Source organism: Cornus florida, unplaced genomic scaffold (genome assembly GCF_030987335.1).
Source record: "Cornus florida cultivar Cherokee Brave unplaced genomic scaffold, ASM3098733v1 CherokeeBrave_3.0.0_Hap2_Chr04, whole genome shotgun sequence".
Classification (NCBI taxonomy): Eukaryota; Viridiplantae; Streptophyta; class Magnoliopsida; order Cornales; family Cornaceae; genus Cornus; species Cornus florida.
This window is the reverse complement of record NW_026775574.1, coordinates 79,382,845-79,404,954: the sequence shown is the minus strand read 5'-3', so window position 1 is coordinate 79,404,954 and position 22,110 is coordinate 79,382,845.

Genomic DNA, 22,110 nt, shown 5'->3' with positions numbered 1-22,110 from the left:
ATTTTTATCTATTTTAGGTCAATAAAGTTAAAACGAGCTAAAAATGGCTTCTTATGGCCTTTTTGGAGTCAAACTAAGTCTTTGTGAGAATTTAAAGCAAAAAGAAGCTGATTTGGAGCAAAAAGAGGCTGATGCTGAAAATCTGCATAGTGAGATAGATTTGAGAAAAGTCTGATAGATCTGAGAAAAGTGAGATCGATCTAAGAAAAGTGAGATCGATCAAACCCAGATCGATCACAGAAAAGTGAGATCGATCGAACTGTTCGCGAAAGTTATTAAAAAGCAGATCTGGATCTCATTTCGAACCAACTTGGGCTATGCTTGAAAGAGAAGATTCTAGGGCCGAGTTCTCACCTTTTTGGGCTCTCAAAGCCTTGTATATATGAGAGATTGAACCATTTTTGTAGAGAGATTCATATTTTAGATTGTAATTTCTATAGGTTCATTACTTTCTCTCTCTAGAAAGTTAGAGATTAGGGTTAGAAGAAAAGAGGGAAGTGGAGGCACATCTCAAGAACAAATCTCTAGATCCATTCACTCTCTCTTTCTTTAGAGCTTCAAAGAAGAATGAGAAGAAGATGGAGCCATGTTTGGAGCTTGTCCTTGAGAATTTCATGACCACATCCACCTGCTCCATGATTGGCTAGATCTACACTTAGGGCTTAGATGAGCCATAAGTCTTGTGTAATCTAAACCCTTGTATTTTTATTTTTAGGGATTTATATATATATTGTTGTGATTAGTGTTTAGCCTTGTGATTGTTGATTTAATTCTTCCTTATGATTCTCTATTTTAATTACATGTTGTCTTATGTGTGATTATATGGGGTATTGATCTCTACACTAGATTCTCTATATTGGTTGCATATTTATGTGTGATTAATTAAGGATTTAGTGATGGCTAAGCATGTGTTTTCATTAAATGGGTTTGTCAATCAATTTGATAGATTATACTTATGCTTGATGGGTTGTTCTATAATTTAATTCATGCTTATAGGTAGGTAGACAATCTATACTTGATTTGATATTCCATGGCTTATTATTGCAAATTCCATGATTCTCTAGATTGATGTGTGCTCTCATTAGACCCATTTGTTAATTAATTGATGGATTATGCTTTTGTCTTGGTGGGTTGTTCTACACTTAGTTTATTTGTTAGTTAGGTAGACAATTCACTCTTGCATTAGATAGTTCACACTTTTACATGCAAATTGTGTTTATGTTTGTGGCCACATCTAGATTGCAATAATGTATTCCCTATTAATGGAAAGCAAGTTGTTAATTACATGAGCTTAGTGGTGATTCCATCACCCTAAGACCTCTCTTCATATCTCTTAAATTCCTATCTCTCACTAGTTTATTTTAATTGCATTTTAATTTCTTTGCATCTTAGTGTAATCAAACAAACAACCCTCATTTGCAATCTTTTGATACGCTAGAGTTGAAATTAAATTCCAACACGTATAATCTCTGTGAACGATCCCTACTCGTTATACTTCATTAGTTGTAATAGTGGTTTTATAAATGTAAATTTGACTAGAAAGGCTTCCGAAACTACAATCTTTTTTTGACCTTGCGAAGCGACCTCTCGCATTAAAAAGTCTCGTTTTCTAAATGCATTAGAAAGGGGCTCGTCAAATTTTTGCGCTGTTGCCGAGGATTAACGGTTTTGTTGGAACTAGACTAGACAATAGTGTTCATTAGATTATTTCTATTTTTATTTTATTTTCCATTGTATATTCGTTTCTCATTCTTGATATTATTTGTTCAATTAAGTACTTGACTACAAGGAAGCCAAACATTGGATCTTAAAGCAATCATTGGAGCTTAAAGCTATTATTAAAATTTGAAGTTGCTTAAGGACCTTTGTGAGCAATTCTTGGAACTCTTGTATTTTTATTGTGCACTTCCTTGCATGCTTGTGATAGCCCTTGTCGAGGCTCATTATATTGCTTAAATCGTTCTCCAAGCATCGGCCTGTGTGGAGGCCATATTATTTCTTATATTTGGATTTTGAATGTGGATGGAGCCATTATTTGATCTAAGTTTGGGGAAAAATTTCTTCTCCTCACCTTATGTCCCTCCATCATATTTTGATCCTTATGAGGTTGAGTCCAATTCATTTTAACATGCATTATCTTATTATGGACTTGACTATTCTCATTATCCTCCTTGTGACTATTACCCTCCCCCACCATTTTTTGATGAACTAACTCCACAACCTTCTAGGTACTCACCCAGATTTGAAGACAAAGTGTTAGCTTTACTTGATGTGCATATTTCACAAATCCCACTTATTAATTCACATTCTCAAATTTTAGCCAAGCTTGAAGCTCAAGTTGAGCAAATTGCAAGTACTCTTTCTCGTCAAGAGGAGGAGGAAGAGGCAAATAAAAAAATGGCAAGAACTTCAATTTATATAGATGAAGATGATCAGAGTGAAGAGGAAGAAGTAGCAAGTGAGTCAATGCCTAGCACTTTATCTTGTATAGAGGAGGAAGTGGCAAATGATTTAGTGGCTAATCCAATAGAGCATAATATAATTAATGAGGACTTTCCTTGTTTTGATCATGATTTTATCTCGACCATTGCTACTTTAGAGAGTGAGGAGATGTTGACCACTATAGAGGTAGGAGAGGAGGAGGAGGAACTTGTTGAAGAAAACCTTCCTTCTATTATCTCCAAAGACCCTATTGAGACATGCCTTTTTGAAATGTATAAAAATTGTGGTTTTGACCTTGAAAGCTCCAAAAATGAAGTAAACTCTCTAATGGACTCCTTAACTAACTTGGAAGGTGAGGAGATGGTTATTTTTGAGGAAGAGAAGAGGGATGAAGAAAATGTGTTTCTTGATATTCCAAATGAGTCTTTGAAAGACAATGCATCACCAATTAGTAAAGTGAATGATCCTTTGAATGCGTTTCAAGAACACAACAAAGAGGCAAGACCAACCATGATTGATTTTGTTAAGACCGTGGATGAAATGAACAATATCATCTCTTTAATTTCTTTTCAAGTCATTCTTTTGGAGGATGATTTCAATGTCATACGTGGGACATTAAATAATAAAAGTGAAAAGATGATCAATAAGGATGTTTCATATCCAGTTTTTGATTCTTTTTTATTAGTAAGTTAACACAGCGTCTTGCTAGAGACGTTAAACACTAGTATTCGTAGAGTTTTCAACTCTATTCCTCCCTCATTTCTTTCTATTTTTCATTCTTGTGTACATTCTTCCATTCATTTTTCAGTCTCCATTCTTGTTACGATCATTGGGGCTTAGCATAGGATTTTCTGCACTTTCATCTCAAAATTAGGCATTTAGTGCCAGTTCAATCGATTACAAGATACATTCGATCGATCGAACACCATCTCTGCATATTCTCATCTCTCTGTTCCATCGTTCGAAGATTCTCTGCATATTTCAGGTCTCTGTGTATCGTTCGAACTTTTTCTTCGATCGATCCAACACTCTTCGATCGATCCGGATGTCCCTTCGATCGATCTCAGTTCTATACTTAGAAAAAAATTAAAGCTTTGAAAATCATCTCTCTATGTATTGTTCGAAGTTTTCTGCAGGTTTTCAGGCCTTGGATCGATCGAAGTCAATCGATCATTCTTAGATGGATCACAGCTTTACCCCTTTGACTTTTTGACTTTTTCCTTTTTCTATTTTTATTTTATTTTATTTTTCATTTTCTTTTACTTTTGTTATTTTATTTTATTTTATTTAGTTATTTTTCTCTTGATAAAAAATTAAAAAAAATAAAAAAATTTTGAAAAATAAAAAATTTATTTATTTGCATTCTTTATTTCCTTACATTTTTATGTACTTGTTTTTTTTTTTTTTTTTTTTTTTGTGCATATTTGTTTTGTCTAAAAAAAAAAGACGGTTTTTCAAAGTAGCATTCCGTCTTGGTAGAGACGTTAAACTTAGCACCCACATGACACATTGTGTCTTTTATCTCTTGTATCATACATGTTCATGTTCATTCTTTTTTTTTTTTTCTTTTTTTTTTTTTCTTACATTTTGTTTCATTGTACATATTTTCAAAAAAAAAAAAAATTTCCATCCCTTATTTCCTTGCATTTTCATTCCTTACATGTTTATTTGTTTTATTTTTGTATGTGTGTTCATAGTTGTTATATCTAAAAAAAATAAAAAATAAAAAATAATAATAATAAAAAAAAGTTTTTATTTTTATTTTTCATTATTTTGTTTTTCCATCCTTTCTTACTTTTTGTTTTTCATTTTTGCATTGTACATATTCTTTCATACATTTTACCTTCTTTATTTTTCTTTTTGCATTTTGTTCATGCATTTTATTCTTTGTTTTTCTTGCATTTTGTATATACTTGCTTCCCTAAAAAGAAAAATATAAAAATAATAAAAATGCATACTTTATGATTTATCTTGGGCATGATCTTATATCTCTCTTTCATCTTATGCTATATTGCCTTAGAATGTTTGATTTACTTATCTGATCCCATTTGATATTTAATGTGAGTTTGCTAGTATGGTTATTCAAGTAGGTTGTTGATTCCAAGTTTAGGGGTGCGCTCCTTTCCAATGGATCACTACCAGCTTTATACTTTCGCCACCATGGTATACTCTTTCCATCTTTTCCATTGTTCTCATTGCACATTGAGGACAATGTGCGGTTTAGGTTTGGGGGTAAGGTGTCTTGTTGCATTCTACTTTAAGTTGAGACTTAATTGCATGATTGAGATTTGGGATCCATTTTAGCAATGATTTTAATCTTTTGAGGATTATATTGCTCCGAATTTAAAAATTGCTTGATTTGAGAGTCAAATACTCCTTGTATGCCTTGTGGATGCCATTTAGGAGTAAATTTTTCGAAAGATTGATATCTTGCTTGCACTTATGGTCCACATCATCTTGATTTTGTAATTGTTTTGAGATTCACCCTAGGATTCTACACTAGCACAGAGGCACACTAGCATTCATTTGTGGGGTACATGCTTTGTTGATTATTGAATTGGTTATATCACAATTGAGCTAGTAGTGCATTGAAAGCTTTCATTTTGATAAAGGTGGATAACAATCCCTTTTCACTAAGTAGCCGGGATTCTAGCCTCATCAAGTACTGAATTTCTTGCGCCGAAAGGTGGAGGGCCCAAACTCTAGGTTAATAATTGAAAGTTAAAAATAAAAAATAAAATAATAAGAAAAGAAAAGAAAAGGAAGAAAAGAGTTGCAAAAGTAATAAAAAAGTGAGGACTTCTCCCAAAAAGGTGAGAAGTGGGAAATAATTAGATGGAGGTTGTTTTGATTTGTAACCTAGTTGATTTGAGCTTGTAAATCCTTAGGGGTGTTTGAATACCTAATGCCCTAAAGCCATCCAATTTGGGAGTCATTAACCTAACGCTCGACCTCATGAATCGCTAGAAAGCTTAATAGATCAACATATTGCACTATGCATCCATCTTTGATCCTTAGGATCAAAAAAAAAAAAAAAAAAAAAAAGAATAAGCGCACCTAGAACAATAAAGGTTTAATAAAAGGTCCACTCTTTGTCTTGATGATCGGTACTAAATTTGTGTGCTAGTTTGAGAGTAAGGATGTGATCATTTCTTTAGTTGACTAAGATAGCAACATATTTGATGCCGGTCCACTCAAAAAGGATTGTAGACTTGTTTTGATTTGCATGATCATTTTCTTGATGTGTGGAGGACCATATTTGTTTGCTTGATGTTAAAATTTTGGGAGATTGCTTGGAAATGGTTGAAAATTTGCATACTTTAGGTAGAATTCTCCAAATGCTTGTTTGCAATATTAGTGCCTCTTTTGTGAGAATGAGCTTAATATTTGTGGGTATCATTTCTGGAAACTCTTATGAGACTTCACTCGTCCACTAGGGTTAACCTAGGGGTTTAAATGCTAAATGCAATCGTGTTCCATACGAAAGTGGCGTTATCTATTTATTGTTTTCTAGTTCATAGTTAATTAATTGTTTATTCCATTCCTTTACTTTGTAGTTCATTGTTAGGGACTAGCAATATTTAAGTTTAGGGGTGTGATAAGCGCTGAAAAATGCGCATTTCAACCCCCTAAGTGAGGTATTTTAGTCCATTTATCTATCTTTATTTGCCCGTTTTAGTACTTATTTGTATTTTTGTCTATTTCGGGTCAATAAGGCTTCTTAAGGCCTTTTTGGAGTCAAACCAAGTGTTGGTGAGAATCTGAAGCAAAAGGAGGCTGATCTAGAGCAAAAAGAGGCTAATGCTGAAAAACTGCCAAGGTGGATAGATTTGAGAAAAGTCTGATAGATCTGAGAAAAGTTGGATCGATCGAACCAACTCTGATCGATCGAAAAAAAATTGGATCGATCGAAAATGTGCTGGTAGTAAGCTGTCTAATTTTCGAGCGTGCCAATTTCTACCTACCACATAGTTGCGGGATTAGATATTTTTGGGCTATATTTCTGACTTAGTGACTAAGAAAATGACCTTGTATTTAAAGGGAATTGAACCATTTTGTAGGAGAGCTTTTTATCATTTTTATTTTTACATTGTTATTTTAATTTCTCTCTCTAGAAAAGTTAGAGATTAGGGTTAGAAGAAAAGAGGGAAGTGGAGGCACATCTCAAGAACCCATCTCTAGATCCACATACACTCTCTCTCTCAAGCTTCGAAGAAGAAGAAGAAGAAAAAAAAAATGGAGCCATGTTTGGAACTTACTCTTGTGGGCTTCATGACCACATCTACCTCCTCCATGATTGGCTAGATCTACACTTGGGGCTTGGATGAACCCTAAGACTTGTGTAATCTAAACCCTTGTATTTCTATTTTTGAGGATTTATATATATTGTTGTGATTAGTGTTCTAGCCTTGTGAATTTAATGAATCTTGGTATATTTATATGATTTCTATAGTTTAATTCTTCCTATTAATTCTCTAGTTTATTTACATGTCTATGTGTGATTAAATTAGAAATTATTTCTTACATGATTCATATGGATTAATTCTTTCTATTGGTTCTCTATTTGATTACATGTTGTCTTATGTGTGATTATTTGGGAATTGATCTCTACACTAGTTTCTTTATGTTGGTTGCATGTCTATGTGTAATTAATTAAGGATCTAGGGATGGCTAAGCATAGGTTTTTATTAAATGGGTTTGTCAATTAATTTGATGGATTATTCTTATGCTTGATGGGTTGTTCTACAATTTAATTCATGTTTGTAGGTAGGTAGACAATCTATACTTTGTTTGATATTCCATGGCTTATTATTGCAAATTCTATGATTCTCTAGATTGATGTTTGCTACAATTGTGACTAGTTTGATAGGTCATGCTTAGAATTAATGGGTTGTGCTACATTTAGTTTATTTGTTGGTTAGGTAGACAATTCATGCATTAATTCGATGGTCCAGGCTTAATATTGCAATTGGTTGTCGCATTTTGTTCACAACAATATTTTCCCCATTAATGGAAAGAAATTGGTTAATTACATGAGCTTAGTGGTGATTCCAACACCCTAAGACCTCTCTTCATATCTCTTAAATCCCTATCTCTCACTAATTTACTTTACTTGCATTTTAATTTAATTATTTTCTAGAGTAATCAAACAATCAATCTCTCTTTGTAATCTTTTGATACGCTACAGTTGAAGTTAAATTCCAACACGTATAATTCCTTAGGACGATCCTTACTCACTCTTGCTACGTTAGTAGTAGTGGTTTTTATAAATTTAAATTTGACCTAAAAGGTTTTTCTTGAACCGCACATTCACTGCATTATTTTGGTGTATAGGAATGGCCTCGTCACACTCCGATATAAGTAGTTGCTGTAGAGCTCCTAGCAGCCTCTGATGATCAATCTTGACCATCTGACAAGTACTACACTAAAAGTCAAAAATAACAATGTCCTTTTTCATACCTGCCCACCAAAACTACCACTTCATATCCTAATACATTTTGTCTCCTCCTGGATGAACATAAAACTCGGAGTGATAATTCTCAGTCATCACATCCTTCCTCAAATCGTCAGCAGAAGGCACCACTAATCGTCCCTTGTACCTCAAACCTCCATCAGTCCCAACATAATAAAATGGAACCTCTCCGGAAGCTATTGCTGCAACTTTATCAATGCACTGTTGATCAGTGAGTTGTGCAATCAAAACCATATGAATGATTGAAGGTGTAACTACCATGCAAGCCATAAAAGCATGAGACAATTCATCAACTATCTTCAAAGCATTCCACTCAGTGGTGAACAAAGTAGAAAGACTAGCATAAGGTCGACGACTGAGTGCATCTGCCACCATATTCGCTTTCCCTGGATGGTACAATATAGAGAAATGATAGTCTTTCATAAACTCTAACTATCGGTGCTGTCTCATATTTAGCTCTCGCTGAGTGAACAAATACTGCAGACTCTTGTGATCACTAAATAATCTGAAAGACTCACCCAACAGATAATGCCTTCAAATACGTAAGGCAAAGACCACAGTTGCCAACTCCAAATCATATATTGGATAATTAAGCTCATGAGGCTTAAGCTTACGAGATCCATATGAAATTGGTCGTTCCTTCTGCATCAAAACACACCCAAGACCTTGCAAAGAAGCATCCGTGTAGACAAGATACTCTATCCCACTCTGTGAAGTAAACAGAACCGGTACAGAAGTTAATTAACTTTTTAGCTCATCAAAAGCTTTCTGATAATGTTCATCCCATACGAATCGTACACCCTTCTTAGTCAAATGAGTAAGTGGTCCCGCTACCTTAGAGAACCCTTGAATGAACCTACGATAATACCTTGCCAATCTAAGGAAACTCCGAATCTCGGTAGGTGAAGTAGGCTGTCCCCACTCGACCACTGCTGAAACCTTGGCTGGATCTACCGCTATTCCCCTTTCTGACATTACATGACCCAGAAACTTCACTTCCCGCTGCCAAAATTCACACTTCTCAAACTTGGCATATAACTGGTGTTCACGAAGCTTCTGCAATACTATGCGAAGAAATCTAACATGATCATCCTCTGACTTAAAATAAATCAAAATATCATCAATAAAAATAATTACAAATTGATCTAAGTTAGCCTTGAAGACTCTGTTCATTAAGTCCATAAAGACTGATGGTGCGTTAGTCAATCCGAAAGACATAACACGAAACTCATAAGAACCATATCTAGTGAGAAATGCTGTCGTAGGAACATCTTGCTTCCAAACCCAAAGTTGATGATATCTATAACACATATCAATTTTAGAGAAATATGTAACTCCCTTCAACTGATCAAAAAGATCATCAATCTTGGGTAAAGGGTACTTGTTCAACTCCCTATAATCTATACACATGCGAAGTGAACCATCCTTCTTCTTCACAAACAAAATTGGTGTTCCCCAAGGTGAAGCACTCCTACGTATAAAACCCTGGCTGAGTAATTGCTGAATTTGATCCCTCAGTTCTCACACCTGGAGCTAAGTCAATCATAAATTCTATCTCTCGACTAGGTGGTAATCCTGGAATCTCCTGAAAAATATCCAGAAATTCCTGAACAATTGGCATACTATCCAATGACACTGTAATATCCTCATCCGTTTCCTCCTCCACTTAGAACAAATAAGTGCTAGCAACCTCGTTAGAACATGGCATAGCGACGACGTACATATCCTGACCAGGTATGGTAAAAACAACAGACCTTTTATAACAATTAACTTGGACATGGTAGTCAGATTACCAATTCATCCCAAGTATCACATCGTAAGTGTGCATGTCCAGGACCAATAAATTGGCTAGAAATCTGAGTCTACCAATATCTAGTGTCACAGGCCCATCACTCTCATGTAGAATAGCAGTATTGCCTAAAGGTGTAAATATATCATGAGGTCTATTGCATTCTCGCGTCGTCATCCCAGACAAAGCAACAAAATATTTAGATACAAATGAATTTGTAACACCCGTATCAAATAAAACACGACCCTGTGAACCATGCATAAGAAACAAACCCTCAATAGCCTGGGGTGCCTGAACAGCCGTTGGCATGGGGTTGTACACCCTACCATAATGCAACTGCTGCGGTGCCTATCCCTAAGGCTGTGGCGGTGCTGGTAAAGCCGGATATGTCTGTCCCTGAATCCGTGGAATCTGTGGAAAGGGTAAAGGTACTGGTGCTCTCTGTCCCTATTGCACAAGTTGTCCCTGTCCCTATCCTGCTTTCAGACACTGCCTGGAAGTATGACCAAACTCTCCACAAGTGTAGCAACTACCCTGGAAAGTGCCAAATGACCTCCTCTGTCGGCTAGCCTGTGGCTGACCTTGTCCTGCCTGTGGTCCCCTATCCTGCTACCTCTGAACAGGTGCCCCATTCCTGTGAGCATTTAAACCACCCTTGTGCTTCTTCCAAGACTGTTGTCCCTGGAATTTGCCCTTATCATTCTGTCGGTGTCCATTGCCATTCCCTTTCTCCGTTAACTGATTAGTAGAGTCTCTGTCACCCGCTTCTCACCCCTAGCCTATCTGAAGTCCACGGTCAACTGATATTACTGTAGAGCGGCGTCTACCGCCTAAGCATATGTAGTAGGCCGAACTACCTGTAATAGCTCGCTTAATAGACCACATCAGTCCCTTAACAAAACTATTATGTTTCTTCTCCTTTGTATCCACCTCCTTTGGAGCAAAAAGAGATAAGCGTGTGAACTGCTGCTCATACTCTACAATCGTCATGTTCCCCTATTCAAGATTAAGGAACTCTGTCTTCATAGCTGTCCTAACTACATATGGAAAGTACTTCTCATTGAAGCGAGCATTGAAGCGAGCACTGAACTGATCATAAGTCAATGAAGTCCTCTCCTTTGCGGTGGTAACTAACTCCCACATTGTAGTGCATCTCCAACCAGCTTGAAGGTAGCAAGCATCTGCTTCTGAACCTCCGTCCACTGAACCATTCGAAGATGTCGCTCGATATCCTTATTCCACTAATGAGCTACTTTCGCATCGGTGGAGCCTGTACACTCAGGTGGGCTTCCCTTTGTGAAAGAACTCCTAGCCTTTTCCCAATGATCAGTCTGAACAACTGGTGCTAGTAAAAGTGTCTGTTGAACCTGTGGTTGATTCCAAAGTGCAGCTATTACCCCTACTTCTATAGCCCGAGTAATAAGGTAATTGAGATGAAGAGGATACTCTAGATCTCTGCCCTGATCCTGAGTCTCCTAAACTTCTTCTCGCTCTTTGTGAAACTGACCGTCCTCATCTTGAAACCCAGGCAATTGATACTCTTCCTCCATTAGCTAATGTTGTAGGAGATCTTGTTGCCTACCGCTTCCCTTCGCTGCCAATTATTCTGTTTGGTTCTAGCGTTAATCATTCTATTAACACAGAAAGACAAACATCAGTACAATTTAAACGAACTGTAAAGGAATACAACGAATCCTAAACTTAAGCTCTAATCAAGAGAATACGCTACATGAAAGTTTTATACAATAGAATCCTAGAGACACTTGAACCTGAAGTGCTCTGATACCAATTGTGATACCCCTCAATTCTAGAGCCATGGGTGATCAAGTCCCAGCACAGATCCGAGGGATACCAGACAATTAATATGCAAATGAACACAGATTACAAAAAGAATATAAGAAATAAATAATAAAGGCTGAAAAGAATTCTAATTATAAAAATCTTCAAAAGTTGTGAAACTAATATAATCCAAACTTTCCAGAACCTCTAATATAAGTACAACTCGGGAATCCATCTAGTGGACCCCTAATAAAATCCCAATAAAAAGTAAAGAACTGAAATAAAACCCAAAGCTAAAACATGGAAGGAAATCCTACGTAGTCGGAGGAGTGAGTAACTGTCTCTGCTCAACACGATCAAGCTCTAAGCCTGGAACTGACGAACACTTGAAAAATAAGAGTGGGTCAGACCCACGAGCAAGTTCTACTCTACTATAATCCATACAGATACCCGATACGCAGATATATCCTAGATAACTCAGCAATAACTAAAATAGTCCATATATGTATACATACATACTATAGGATGCTCACTAGCCCATAAGTCTATCTCAGCCTAAGTAGAGATAACATGCAAATCGCACATAACGTGGCATGTATACCTAGACCTACCAGGAAACTAGGTGTCTATTTCCAGTTATCCATCTTAGGCGATATACGCACCCTAACCATGATCCTGAGACTCAAGCTCATATCACAGTACTATAGTCATATGTATATAAAGTCCGTATAAGCGTAATACAAAAATATCATCCATCTGATACAGTGGCCTGACATATGTATAAAAATTCATTCAAAAACCAAAGTATGTCATTCAATTGTTTATTAACTTGAAATAAATATAAGTAGAACTTAACCTTTATAGTTAATCCATACCTCAATCCAGAATAGGTAGGACTTAGTGTTTTGAACTAATCCATCCCTTTTATGCCACCGTCCCATACTGGTGCATACAATCCACCAAACAGTCCAATAATTGATACAGTATATATTAAATTAAAACATCAATTAATCCAATCTAAGCATAATTATTTTCAGATAATCAACAACACTTATAACACTGCTGAAACATGACTAACACTATTAAATCATGTAAAGAAGAATTGCTAAATTTCAGTAAGCAATTAAATCAATTATTCGATACTCAACATGCAGGTTTTCTGTTTAACTTCATGTTGTTCCATTCCTTAACATATTAATGTAATAATGCTTCCAAGTATTTTTATATGTCCGAAACAACTATTCAGACCATTAATCGCAATTTAAACCACTTCAAAATACTCCAAACGGCAAAACAGAAATCCAAACCAACGAAAACAAACAAACTGGAGAATGAGCCGCCTCCCTAAACAACGGCTCTCCCCTTGGTGGAGCCAGCTCTACCCCTTATGGCGCCGGCTCTCCCCTTGTGAGAGCCGGCTTTCTCATCCCTAGAGCAGGCTCCCTCCTTTGAAGAGCCGGCTCTCTCCCTCTGAGAGCCGTAAATCAATTCTGTTCATCTTCTTCACCTCCGGCGATGTGCAGAATCCTCTATACTATTTTAATAAGATTCCTAGGGTTCAATCTATGTCCCAAATTAATTACAAGAAGTTATCATACATCATCGACATAAACTAAAACAAGTTTATAAACAAGGAACAACAAGATTTAATCAAGAACATCTATCAACCATAAACCAGTTTTAATTCAACGCAGTTAAATTTAATTCAAGCATGCTTAGTAAATTAATTTTAACGTCAATTTAAATCCAGGAGACTACTTAGGCATGCATAAAACACAAGTTTAAGGGAAAAAGTTAGAATATGAACTTGCCATTGGTTTCAGTTTTAAAACCTTAAACCGTCTTCTCTAGTAATTCTGGCGACCTTAATTGCTTTCACCGACCTCTGTTACTCCTGGTTCAACCCACGAGCAAGCTTCAATTACCCTTCCTTGATTCAGCCCTTGTCCTTAGCCAAACCCTAACTTTCCTCTCTCTGTTTTTCTCTCAAAACTCTCTCTGTTCATGAAACTGAATAGGGTTTTCTTAACCCTAAGCAGACTTATACAATTATATTTATAGGTCAATTAACTTTACCCTAATTCTAATCATATGAGGAGACGGAACAAAAAACTGAAATAATATATATATATATATATATATATATATATATATATATAGTCGACAATTTCATATATATAAAACCCTAAATAAAACATTTAATTTAACCCTTACGTTAAACAAATAAAACTATTTAATCCCACAAAACACTTAATTGAATTTTCACATAAGCACACATTAATGAAAACAAATAAAGCAATTAAATAATTAAACAAAATAATTACCCAAATAAGCACATAATTCATTTAAATAATTAAACTATTAAACAAATAATCAAATGCAATAAAATGCAATAAAACAGTTAATTAAAATACCGAGACTATCTTTTTAAAATTAGGAATATTACAAGATCACATCAAGGAAAGTAATGAATACAAAGAAGACATGAAGTTGTAAAGAACCAAATGCAAAGTCCATCCAAAGATAGCTTGGACTACAATGAGCAAGAAAGCAACTCAAATGAAGGAAGAAAACAAGACTACCTCAAAGCCTAAAGATCATGCACAAAGCTTGAAGAAAAGGGTAGATAGGATGGTGAGTGTTTATGATTCATTGTCAAAGTATTTATGAATCAATTTGAAACTCATCTCTATAGGACCATGCATATCATATTATCATTCATATGCTCCTATATCCATTAAGAATAGACTATGCACTTCATTCATATATAATTTTACACATGAAGTTATTGCTAAAGAGTGAGTTAGTTCAAGCTTGCATAAGCTTTGAAAAAACTCATCACTTGTGCTAGAAATGTTAAGACCATGCATATCAATATATATAATTCATATTGGTCAATAGTTAAGGCATGAGAGGCCTTCATTACCATGAGTTGGTAACAGACATTAGAACCCCAAAATGCGCGTCATGAAAAACTGTATTTTTATCTAAGTGTGAAAAATGGATTTTTAGAATAATGATTATTTCAAAATAATTTTTCTCGGTAATAACTCTTGATATTTCAACTAGCCTAAACTGATTTTATCAGAATTTTTGACCAAGTCTGCATTGGTCTACATAAGGATTCATTTTTCTCAAAACTATTAGAAATCCAAATTTGTATTAAAATTGAATTTCTACATTTTAATTTAGCTTGATTTCAATTTTCTATTTTTTTTATTGAATCCAAATGGGGGTACTTCCTTATTGACATTATAAACTTAAAGTAAATGGACATATAAATACTGTAAAGACATTTACTTAAATATTTTTAATGGAAATATGGTATGTCCAGATGTCCTGTAGAAAAAATATATCATCTGTTAACTTAGAACAAAATTTCTAAAGCAGCAGTTTCATTTTGGTCTGCCGAAATATATAGGCAAATCATTCCGGACAACCAATTTGGGCAGTAGCTATGCAACAAGGCCTCAGGCTATTTCGAACGACCGAAATAAAGCCTATTCATTTCGTTCGACCAAAATAAAATGGTCCAAAGGCATCCTGTCATCTCGGACGACCGAAACAAAGTGTTGATTCTTTTCGGTCGACCGACTTAGCGTAGATTCAAACTTGAACGGCTATTTTGCCTTGAAACCCGTGTTCAACAGCTATATTTTTTAATTAGCTGCATCAAAACTCTATAAATAGAGCTGGGGACTTCGGGATTTAATATTGCTATCAAAGAGAAACATCATATAGCATCCAAAGAACTTTTGTTCTTCTATTCATACATCCCATATCATTAGAAGAGTATTGTGCTTCATTGTATTCATATATATACTCTAGAGTGAGCTAAACTTTATACATCAAATCTGTGAGTGATTATTGTGTACTGAACTTCTTATCTTCAATCATTTATAAGGGCTGGTGTGGCCCAAGGAAGAAGAAACAAGCTAGCTTCAATTTATAAGGGTTGGTATGACCCAAAGGAAGGTTAAGAGAGGTTGTCTCTTAGCAAAGTGAAGTAAGGAGTTGCTTCATGTAAAGGTTTGCTCTCCACCCGTAAGAAGATTCACTAATGGATAGGGAAGTCTCAAGAGGGGTCTTGAGCCGAGAAGTTGGAGTTTCCGAACCTCGCTAAAATCGCCGTGTGAATGTTTGCAATCTATCTTCCCTTATCTCCTTTACATTTATGTTATTAATTGTTCATGTTTATATCTTGATAATTGCATAATTGTTAGAAGGGTTTAGTAAAATTTGCAAAACTGAAAATTGGCCATTGTTTGCCAAAGACTCTATTCACCTCCCTCTAGAGTTTATACTTGGGCAATAATTGGTATCAGAATCTAACTCTAATTAAAACGACTTAACCATCTTAGAGTACGATCATGACCAACAACGGCATATTTACACAGCTAGAAAGACAATGTATTGTTGATCCCGACGGTCAAATATACGACATGGTGGCTCCAAATAAGTTGCATCCGGCTGCAACTCAATCTCCCCAACATCGATATGTTGATACCGATCCTCATCACGCAGAAATTTCCGCAACATGGACACATGGAATACGTTGTGTACACGGTCCAAATTATCCGGAAGTGCCAACCGATAAGGGACAAGCGACAGCTCCAACTCGATCCGTAATCATGAATAGACCGACAAACCGCGGAGACAACTTCCCTTTCTTCCCAAAGTGCATAACACCCTTCATAGGAGATACTTTGAGAAAAACCTGATCCCCAACCCGAAACTCCAAAGCACGAGTGCGACGATCCGCATAGCTCTTCTGCCTACTTTGGGCAGTACGCATGCGATCTCGAATAAGAGCAATCTTTTCAGAGGTATCCTTGATGAACTCAGGACCTAAGAATCGATTCTCTCCAACCTCCATCCAACAAACAGGTGATCGACACGGTCGACCGTATAACGCCTCAAAAGGTGCCATCCCAATAGTCTTCTGGAAACTATTGTTATAAGCAAACTCCACAAGTGGCAAATATTCCTCCCAGTGGCCCTTAAAATCCAGGACACACGACCGAAGCATATCTTCCATAATGTGATTCACCCTCTCAGTCTGTCCGTCAGTCTGAGGATGATAAGCAATACTAAGGTGTAACTCCGTACCTAAAGCCTGCTGAAAACTCTTCCAAAATCCAGATACAAAACTCGAATCCCTGTTCGATATAATAGACAATGGAATGCCATGTAGCTTCACAATCTCTGAAATGTAAAGCCTCGCCAACTGCTCCGAAGTGTAGTCAGTGCAAATAGGCAAGAAATGAGCTGACTTGGTCAACCTATCCACAATGACCCATATGGAATTATGCCCCTTGAAAGAATTTGGCAACCCTTCCACAAAATCCATAGATATGCTCTCCCATTTCCACTCCGGAATTTGGTAGTGACTGTAGAGCTCCTGGCGGCCTCTGATGATCAATTTTAACCATCTGACAAGTACTACACTGAGAAACAAAAAGAGCAATGTCCCTCTTTATACCTGCCCACCAAAACTGCCGTTTCATATCCTGATACATCTTATCGCCTCCTGGATGAACAGAGAACTCAGAGTGGTGAGTCTCAATCATCACATCCTTCCTCAAATTATCAGCAGAAGGTACCACTAATCGTCCCTTGTACCTTAAACCTCCATCAGCCCCAACATAGTAGAATGGAACCTCTCCGTAAGCTATCTCTGCGGCCTTGTTGTCACACTGCTGATCGGTGAGTTGTGCTTGTAAAACATGCAAGCCGTAAAAGCGTCTGACAACTCATCTACATTCTTCAAAGCATTCCACTCAATAGCGAATAGAGCAGAAAGACTACCAATAAGTCGGCGACTGAGTGCATCTGCCACCACATTCGCTTTCCCTGGATGGTACTGTATAGAAAAATGATAGTCTTTTACAAACTCCAACCATCTGCGATGTCTCATATTCAGCTCCCGCTGAGTGAACAAGTACTGCAGACTCTTGTGATCACTGAATAATCTGAAGGACTCACCCAACAGATAATGCCTCCAAATACGCAAGGCAAAAACCACTGCTGCCAACTCCAAATCATGTGTTGGATAATTAAGCTCATGAGGCTTAAGTTTCCGAGATCCATAAGAAATCGGTCGCTCCTCTTGCATCAATACACATCCAAGACCCTGCAACGAAGCATCCGTGTAAACAAGATACTTTATCCCACTCTGCGGAGTAGCCAGAACCGGTGCAGAAGTCAGCTTCCTTTTCAGCTCATCAAAAGCTCGCTGACAGTGTTCATCCCACATGAACTGTACACCCTTCTTGGTCAGATGAGTGAGTGGTCCTGCTATCTTGGAGAACCCCTGGATGAATCTCCTGTAATATCCTGCCAGACCGAGAAAACTCCGAATCTCTGTAGGTGACGTAGGCTGTCCCCACTCAACTACCGCCGAAACCTTGGCCGGATCCACTGCTATCCCCTTTTCTGACACCACGTGACCCAGAAATTTCACCTCCCGCTACCAAAATTCACACTTCTCGAACTTGGCATATAACTGGTGTTCACGAAGCGTCTGTAAGACTATGCGAAGATGTTTAGCATGATCGTCCTCCGATCGAGAATAGATCAAGATGTCATCAATAAAGACAATAACAAACTGATCCAAATAAGCCCGGAAGACTCTATTCATTAAGTCCATGAACACTGCAGGTGCATTAGTCGTCCCAAACGGCATAACACGAAACTCATAAGAACCATATCTCGTGAGAAACGCTGTCTTAGGAACATCCTGCTCCCTAACCCTCAGCTGATGATACCCAGAATGCAGATCAATCTTGGAGAAGTATGTGGCTCCCCTTAACTGATCAAACAAGTCATAAATCCTGGGCAAAGGATACTTGTTACGAATCGTAACCTTGTTCAACTCCCTGTAATCTATACACAGACGAAGCGAACCATCCTTCTTCTTCACAAACAGAACCGGTGCTCCCCAAGGTGATGTACTCCTACGAATAAAACCCTGGCTGAGTAACTGCTGAATCTGATCCCTCAGCTCTCTCATCTCTGCCGGTGCCATCCTATAGGGTGACCTAACAATAGGCGCAGTTCCTGGAGCTAAGTCTATCACAAAATCAATCTCGCGACTAGGTGGCAACCCTGGAATCTCCTGAAATACATCCAGGAAATCCTGTACAATTGGTATGTTATCCAATGACACGGTAATCCCCTCATCCTTTTCCTCCTCCACATGGAACAAATAGGTGTTACCGCCTCCTTTAGAACGTGGCATAGTTACTACATACATATCCTAACCAGGTATGGTAAAAATAATAGATCTATCAAAACAATCAACTTGGGTATGGTAGTGAGACAACCAATCCATCCCAAGTATCACATCATAAGTGTGCATGTCCAGGACCAGTAGATTGGCTAGAAATCTGAGTCTGCCAATATCTAGTGTCACAGGCCCATCACTCTCATGTGTAATAGCTGTATCACCCAATGGTGTAGAAATACCCTGAGGTCTAGTGCATACCCTCGTCCTCATCCCAGATAAAGCAACAAAAGTCCTAGTTACAAATGAGTGTGTAGCACCCGTATCAAATAAAACACGTCCATGTAAACCATGAATAAGAAACTTACCCTCAATAGTCTGAGGTGCCTGAACATCCTGTGGCTTGGGGTTATACACCCTGCCATAATACAACTGCTGTGGTGCCTGTACCTGAGTTTGCGGCGGTGCCGGTAAAGCCAGATGTGTCTGTCCCTGAATCCGTGGAACCTATGGAGCTGGTAGAGGCACTGGCGCCCTCTGTCCCTACTGCACATACTGTCCCTGTCCCTGTCCTGCTTTAGGATACTGCCTGGTGGTATGACCATACTCTCCACAAGTGTAACAACTACCCTGGAAAGTACCAAATGGCCTCCTCTGTCGGTTAGCCTGTGGCTGACCCTGTCCTACCTGTGGTCCCCCATTCTGTTGCCTCTGAATAGGTGCCCCATTCCGATGAGCATCTGAACCACCCTTGTGCTTTTTCAAGGCTGTTGCCCTTGGAACTTGCCTTTGTCATTCTGCCGGTGACCATTGCCGTTCCCCTTTTCAGCTGACTGATTTAGCAGAGTCTTTATCACCCCGCTTCTCACCACGAGCCTGTCTGATGTCCACAGTCAACTGATACTGTTGTAGAGCAGCGTCTACCACCTGAGCATAGGTAGTATAGGCTGGACTACCTGTAATAGCTCTCTTGATAGACCACATCAGTCCCTTGACGAAACTGTTACGCTTCTTCTCCTCTTTATCCACCTCCTTCGGTGCAAAGAGAGACAAGCGTGTGAACTGCTGCTCATACTCTGCCACTGTCATGTTTCCCTGCTGCAGACTTAGAAACTCGGTCTTCATAGCTGCCCTGACTGCATAGGGAAAATATTTCTCGTCAAAGCGAACACTGAACTCATCATAAGACAATGTCATCCTCTCCTCTGGGGTGGTAACTGACTCCCACCACTGTAGTGCATCCCCAACTAGTTTGAAAGTAGCAAGCATCTGCTTTTGAACTTTCGTGCACTGAACCAAATGAAGATGACGCTCAATGTCTTGTTTCCACTGGTGAGCTGCTCTCGCATCGGTGGAGCCTGAGAACACAGGTGGACTCCCCTTTGTGAAAGAGCTCCTTGTCTTTCCCCAAGAATCCGTCTGAACCACTGGTGCTGGTACAGGTGCCTGCTGAACCTGTGGCTGGTTCCGGAGTGCAGCTGTTACCCCAGCCTCTATAGCCCGAGCAACAAGGTTATTGAGGTGTGGAGGAATCTCTGAATCTCTGTCCCGACCTTGAGTCTGTTGAACTTTCTCCTGCTCCTACTGAAACCCTGGCATTTGCTGCTTTTCTTCCATTTGTCGACGTTGTAGACGTTCCTGCTGTCTACGTGCCGCTCTCCTCTGTCGACTGTTCATGTTCTGTCCTCTTCCAGTGTTAACCATGCTATTAACATAGAAAGACAGACATCAGTACGAGTTTAAACGAACCGTGAAAGAATTCAACGAATCCTAAACATAAGCTCTATAAAAAAATGCTACGCGGAAGTCTTAATACGAAACGTCCTAGAGACACTTGAACCTGGAGTGCTCTGATACCAACTGTGATACCCCTCAGATCCGAGACACGGGTTGATCAGGCCCAGGCTCAAACCCGAGGGAATATCAAACAATTAAAGTATTTTAAAGCGAACACAGATGACAAAATAAAATAATAAAGATGGAATAATAACTGAAAGAAACATTAATTATAAAATCCTCCATGTATAACTGAAAATTGAAACTCCAATCCTCCAAAACTTCAAGGTTACAACTCGGGAATCCACTGATGGACCCCTAACCAAAAGTTCAACAGAAACTGAAAACTAAAAATAGATAATGCTAGAAATATCGGGAGAAGTCCTACGTAATCAGATGAAGGTGAGACTGTCCTCGACAAGCACGATCAAGCTCTAAGGCTGGAACCGTCCTGTACCTGAAAAGAATAATAAAGGAGTGGGTCAGACCAACGAGCAAGTTCTAATCTAACTGCAATCCATACAGTGACCCGATACGCAGATACACCGTAGACACCTCACAATATCTATCTAGTCCATACGTATAAATATATCCATACTAAGGGACATTCACCAGTCTATAATAGGGGTCTCAACCTGAATAGAAGGCAACATGCGAATACGCACCCAAAGGTGGGCATGAGTACCTAGACCTAACAGGGTACACCTCAACCTATTATAACCAGCTACGCATCCACTGCATATACGCACCTAACCAACGAGTCTGAGACTCAAGCTCAACTCGTGGTACCATAAACATATATATAAAGTCCGTCCAAATCCAGGGTAAGCAGTTCAATAAACTATTTATTAAACTGACATACAATAAACTAACTAGTTAGTCATTCGACTTATTCAGTTGATATGACTTAACTACCATCCGTTAATCCAATAAGTCATCCAACTTGGTTACAGCTGATCTGACTTAGTCACAATTAGGATTCGATATCTTTCAATCCATTCCATTAATCCATTAGGTTAGGTTTATGCGTTTTGAGCTAAACCGTCCCTAGTATGTCACCGTCCCATACCGGTACATACCATCCTCCATATCCATGTAAATTACAACATATATAACAGTTCAATAATTTACAGACCAAAAACTACCATCCAAATAATTGCAGAAAAATATTTAAAGCTTCAGCAATTTAAATCAAAGCATTTAACCATATAGTTGCAGGAGACGATTTAACAAATCAACAACTAACATCCAGAGCATGCATAGACCAAATTTAATATGTCAGGGACTCCATCATGCATGTGAATAGGTTAAATAATCCTATTATTAACTAATAAATTGCTAAAACAATTCAGAAGATTGTTTAAATATTTCAGCAGTTTAAATCCAAGCATTAACCATATAGTTGCAGTAAACAATTTAATAATTCAGCAACTAGCCTCCTAAGCATGCATAGATCAAAATTAATAATTAAATGACCTTATCATGCACTTGAATGCATTCTAAAACAAGTTTTATAAACACATTATGTTCCATCAAATTGCTGAATTTTAATTCAACAATTAATTCAACTTTCATTTGTTAAGTGCCTTAATTTTTACACTGTTTGTCCCGACAACTTAGAATTAA